Source organism: Mus pahari, chromosome 2 (genome assembly GCF_900095145.1).
Source record: "Mus pahari chromosome 2, PAHARI_EIJ_v1.1, whole genome shotgun sequence".
Classification (NCBI taxonomy): domain Eukaryota; kingdom Metazoa; phylum Chordata; class Mammalia; order Rodentia; family Muridae; genus Mus; species Mus pahari.
The window spans coordinates 34,399,459-34,405,515 of record NC_034591.1 but is presented as its reverse complement, the minus strand read 5'-3'; the positions used below and the strand labels follow the sequence as shown (position 1 = coordinate 34,405,515).

The following is a 6,057-nucleotide window of genomic DNA, read 5'->3' as shown; positions in this document are numbered from 1 at the left end:
TAATAGGATACATGGTATAATTTCAATATTTTTGTATCTGTTGAGGCCTTTTTTGTGACCAATTATATGGTCAGTTTTGGAGAAGGTAACATGAGGTGCTGAGGAGAAGGTATATCCTTTTGCTTTAAGATAAAATTTTCTATAGATTTCTGTTAAATCCATTTGTTTCATAACATCTGTTAGTTTCTTTGTATCTCTTTAGTTTCTCTTTTCAGGATCTGTCCATTGATGAGAGTGGGGTGTTGATGTCTCCCACTGTTATTGTGTGTGGTGCAATGTGTGCTTTTAGCTTTACTAAAGTTTCTTTAATAAATGTGGTTACCCTTGCATTTGGAGCATAGATGTTTATAATTGAGAGTTCATCTTGGTAGATTTTACCTTTGATGTGTATGAAGTGCCCTTCCTTGTGTTTTTTGATAACTTTGGGTTGGAAGTTGATTTTATTCGATATAAGAATGGCTACTCTAGCTAATTTCTTGGGACCATTATCTTGGAAAAATTGTTTTCCAGCCTTTTACTATGAGGTAGTATCTCTCTTTGTTCCTGAGGTGGGTGTCCTGTATGCAGCAAAATGTTGGGTCCTGTTTATGTAGCTAGTCTTTTAATCTATGTCCTTTTATTGGGGAATTGAGTCCATTGATCTTAAGAGATATTAAGGAAAATTAATTGTTCTTTCCTGTTATTTTGTTGTTGTTGTTGTTAGAGTTGTGATTCTGTTCTTGTGGCTATCTTCTTTTAGTTTTGTTGAAGGATTACTTTCTTGCTTTTTCTAGAGCATAATTTCCCTCCTTGTGTTGGTGTTTTCCCTTTATTATCCTTTGAAGGGCTGGATTCATGGAAAGATACTGTCTGAATTTGGCTTTGTCGTGGAATACTTTGGTTTCTCCATCTATGGTACTTGAGAGTTTTGCTGGGTANAGTAGCCTGGGCTGGTATTTGTGTTCTCTTAGGTTCTGTATAACATCTGTACAGGATCTTCAGGCCTTCCTAATCTCTGGTGTAATTTTAATAGTTCTGCCTTTATATGTTACTTGACCCTTTTCCCTTTTAATATTCTATCTTTATTTAGTGCATTTTTTTGTTCTGATTATTATGTGTCAGGAGGAATTTCTTTTCTGGTCCAATCTCTTTGGAGTTCTGTAGGCTTCTTGTATGTTCATGGGTATCTCTTTCTTTTTTTCTTTTTTTTCTTTTTTCTTTGGAGGGTGGCCAACAAATCAGTGGATTCTTTATTGCTTCTGGGGTGTGGGGCTCAGGAGCTCTTGGTGGGGCAGGTCCATTTCCTCTTCACCACAACAGGCTTCTGGCTTCGAAGGATGGCACTGGCCCTGCGGATGGCCACCATATGCAGATCGGGGCAGTACTTGTTGTTTCGGATCATGTGCCTGATGCTGCTGACGGTAGCCCAAGCATTCTTGTTGATGGTGGTCCTCATGTAAGAAGTGGCAGGTTTTCGCTGACCAGATCTGCATTTCATAACTACCATGACCCCTTTGCCATTCACTGCTGGCTCCACGCCGACGGTCTTGCAGTGAATGAGCCCGTTGTAGCGGAAGGAGTTTCAGGCCTTCAGGTTGTTTGGCTCCGTGCTGTACGTCTGCTTATTCCTCTTGATCAAGAAGCTGGAGCAGTTCTGGACAACCATCCACTGCAGATGTGTGGACATGGCGGCGGCTCCTCTCCCTACGGCGGCTGGAGACGGCAGGTATCTCTTTCTTTAGGTTAGGGAAGTTTTCTTCTATAATTTTGTTGAAAATATTTACTGGCCCTTTAAGTTGAAAATCTTCATTCTCATCTACACCTATTATTCTTAGGTTTGGTCTTCTCATTGTGTACTGGACTTCCTGAATGTTTTGAGTTAGGATCATTTTTGCATTTTGCATTTTCTTTGACTGTTGTGTCCATGTTTTCTGTGGAGTCTTCTGCACCTGAGATTCTCTCTTCCATCTCTTGAATTCTGTTGGTGATGCTCGCATCTATGGTTCCTGATTTCTTTCCTAGGTTTTCTATCTCCTGAGTTGTCTCCCCTTGGGTTGTGTTTTCCTGTAATTCTTTAAGGGATTTTTGTATTTCCTCTTTCAGGAAATACAAAATTTAGCTGTGTTCTCCTGTTTAGCTGTGTTCTCCTATATTTTTTTAAGGGAGTTATTAATGTCCTTTTTAAAATCCTCTACCAGCATCATGAGATATGATTTTAAATTCGAATCTTGCTTTTCTGGTGCATTGGGTTATCCAGGACTCATGGTGGTGGGAGTACTGGGTTCTGATGATGTTGAGCTTTCTTGTTTTTCTGTTAGTAAGATTCTTACGTTTGCCTTTCACCATCTGGTAATCTCTGGTGTTAGATGTTCTAGCTGTCTTTTGCTGGAGTTTGTTCCTCCTGTGAGTCTGTTAGCCTCTGTCAGTACTCCTGAGAGAGCAGCTCTTCCCTGAGTCCTGGGATCAGAGAACTCTCTGGAGGCAATCTCTCCTCTGGTGGGGAAGGTGCATAGAGGTCTGAGGATCAGCTCCTCCTGGATGAGGAGGAAGGCCCAAAGGGACCGTGTCCAAGAAGCTCTGTTGCTTCTGTGGTCCATGCCTTTCCCGTGTGGACCCAACTCAGAGAGACCCCTGATAGAACATCTCTGTTCTTAATCTTATCAGACATTTATTACTTCTTGGTGACTTGATGCTTTAAGACCTAATATAAGACCTAATGATTTCAGAGGCTTTTTTTTTTTCAAATAGCTATTTAAAATTCTTTTTGTTGGGTATATTTTATTTTTGATAATTTTATATCTGAATATTATTTTTATATCATTTTCCCTTCCTCTCTCCTCCCTTCAATTCTTCCTTTGCCCTCTCATACTTCTCAAATTCTTAGTATCTAACTTCCTAACTATTATTGTTACAGATGTATCTATACATTATCTATCTACATAAATACATAAGTCATACATTTATGAATCATGTTCCATCTGGTTGAAGATATTCTGAAGTGAAAGGAGACATTACTGAGTGTATAGACTGTAAGGGAGCACTAGAGACTGGGGATGGCTCAGTGGTTAAAGGCCTATACTGCTAATGATGAAGAGGATCTGAGTCTGACTCCTAGCCCCTACAACTGGAGGTTCACAAAGGCCTTGGGACTTCTGCTCCAGGGACTTAGTGCCCTCTGGTCTTAGAGACCTCTTAGTGGTCTCTTCAGGCACTCATGCTTGTGGCAACCCTGCTCTCCACAAGACACATATACAATATTTTAAAATTAACATCTTTTTTAAAAGAGGCACTAACACCAAACCAAAACAAATATAAGGGGGTGGGAAATAAGTTCCCAATTCCCTTCCTTGTAACTATATAAATCCACCCCTAGAACTGAGATGAGAACATTATATGAAGTAAAAAGTTCTCCAGATTCTACTCCACTTTCAAGCACCTACTTGTACAGAAATGAATTCACCCATTTCTTAATTCTTTCAAACCAAATACGCATTGAGAATATACTGAGACATTGCTGGTTATGAACACATTACTTCACACATTGTTCTCACTGGCTAATACTCTTGTCTATCATGAAGGTCTTACCTGAGTTCGACAACAGGCCCAGAAAGAGAAACATTAAGATACAGTAATGAATCTTCATTGCAAAGCAGTGCAGAAACAACTAAGCATGCCACAGGATAAACAGCTCTGTGGAGATGATGTTTGAAGAATCAGAATTGCTGTATATAGTGATATCTGTGGATGAGCAAGATCTTACATGCTATGGTCTTAGTTTCCTGGGCCATCCACTCTGACCACTGCCCTGCACCCAGCCTGCTGATTTTGATCATATTATGACACAGACAAGCCCTTATTGCATCATCACAGCTTATCTTGTTTATTCCTCTTCCTCTACAGGGACCACCCACAGGGATCACACTTTGGCCTCTTATCCCTTCACAGAAATCTAACTTAAGATCTCCACTGGAAAAGTACAGGCCCACACCTTTCTTACTCTCCACATGGGCTGAGTACCTATTCCTATTGTATATTTCCCTTTCTTCAATTGGACATCCTGCTCACCAAGGTAAATGCCAACCTGACCAAATCCATGTGGTCATTTAACAAACCTGAGTTATGACAGCCTCCAACTCAGATCTTCTCTACACCCTGCTCTAAGTATTGCAAAGAGTGCTGAAAACATCATGTGATTATGCTTTTTCTATTTTTAGCTGGTCATCTTGGGCATTTTCCATTAAATGTGAATTCCCCAAAGAAAGGGGTTACATACTACCAAATCGTAAGCCCAGTACAGGATTCTACATGTTAAATGCTCATAGAAACGTATGGCCTGGAAAAGCTAATCTCACTTCTCAATACTCTTTCTTTCTTTGACTCCTTTTATTCCACAGGAGCTGTTCATATCAGAAAAAGAAGCTGCTGGCCCTCCCCTTGGAACACATACTAAAATTTCCTCTTCTTTCATGAAAACAGTCACTAGTATGTTATTTCATGTCCACTTCTATCAGCACTAGAATGTTCCTCTCTTTGTTTGAAAAAAAGGTCTTGGAAAGCTGTTTCAGCTGCTCTCCAACTCCTGGACTCAAATGCTCCCTCTATCACAGTCTCTGCAGTACCTGTACTGCAGGCCTTCCTTGCCTTTTGTTGTACAAGTTTTATTTCCTCCTTCAAAAGTCATCAACTTCCTGGGTTCTTATTGGTCATTTTTGTCATTTCCTTCCATGAAGAATGCCAGATTATCATGTTTCTCTCCAAATTTCATATGGTTAGCAAACAGTTTCACTGAAGTTAGGAAAGGAAAACAAAAACAAACCAGTAAACTCTCTTTAATCCTGCTTTCTTTGAAAGCCCAAAACCATCTTAAAAAGGGAGGCAAGTATAAGAAACACTCTATTTTCTCTGGAGTCTGTGATGGTAGATTCCCTACCCTTCATTCTGCAGTGTTCACTTTAAAGATTTTCTAGTCTAGAGATCCCAGGGTTTATGCCCATGATAAATAAGTTCACTGGTATTCTGGGTACAAGTGAGCATTCCTCTTTGAAGGCATGTCTTTTACCCTAGATTTCTCCCAGTACATGTCTCAACTCCATTCTCCTCCCTAAAGATGTCACCCAAATCCTCAGATTATAGATACCTATAAAGGTATAAGAACCATACAGAACACCAAATTGATTGAACCAGGAAAGAAAGTCCTCTGACCACATAATAATCAAACAACTAAATGTATAGAACAAAGAAAAACCCTAAAAGCTGCAAAGGAAAAGGCCAAGTAACATTTAAAGACAGACCTACCAGAATTACACCAGACTTCTCAATGGAGACTCTGAAAGCCAGAAAGATATTATAGATATGTGGCAAACTCTAAGAAACCACAGATGCCATCCCAGAATACTATACCTAGCATAATGTAAAATCATCACAAGTTGAGAAAAATAAGATATTCCATGATAAAATCAAGATTAACAATACCCACCTATAAAACCAGCCCTAAAGAAATGGTTAGTAGGAAAACTCCAACCTAAGGAGGTTAGGTACCAAAAACTAAAGTAAATACATAATGTTAACACTAGAAAATTCAAAAGAAGTGAAGAATATTTTACATACATGCACACATGACCACCACCATCATCATTACTACCATCACCACCACCACCAACAACATAATAGGAACTAATCATCATTTGTCATTGATATCTCTCAATATCAATAGTTTTAATTCCCCAACAAAAGACAAAGAGAATGTGTGTATTTCTGCATCACGCCACTTGTGTGTATCTGCGTGGGCAGAAAACACCTTGGACTGGGTTCGTACTGAAGGGCTAAACATCCTAAGATTAGAATGAGCTGCAAGGAGAAAACAAATGCCCTGGCGGTTTGTGCCAATCAGAGCATATTTATTAATTGGACACGGGAGAACCCTTAACCCTCTCCCGCGTGTCCCTCTGTGTCTCTCTGTATGTCTCTCTCAATGGCGCGCGGTCCAAACATGAGCAGGAGCTGTGTCTGGAAGGCGGGTCGGAATGAGTGGGTGGTGACGATGTCAGTGGTTGGTCCGGGCGGTGATGACAAGACGCA

The 6,057-nt window shown here is 40.0% G+C and overlaps 1 pseudogene; it reads right to left on the bottom strand.

Annotated features, from left to right (window-relative positions):
• Nucleotides 1–1,252: 1,252 nt before the first annotated feature.
• On the bottom strand, nt 1,253–1,666 carry LOC110317263 (annotated as a pseudogene).
• Between the last annotated feature and the right edge of the window lie 4,391 nt (nt 1,667–6,057).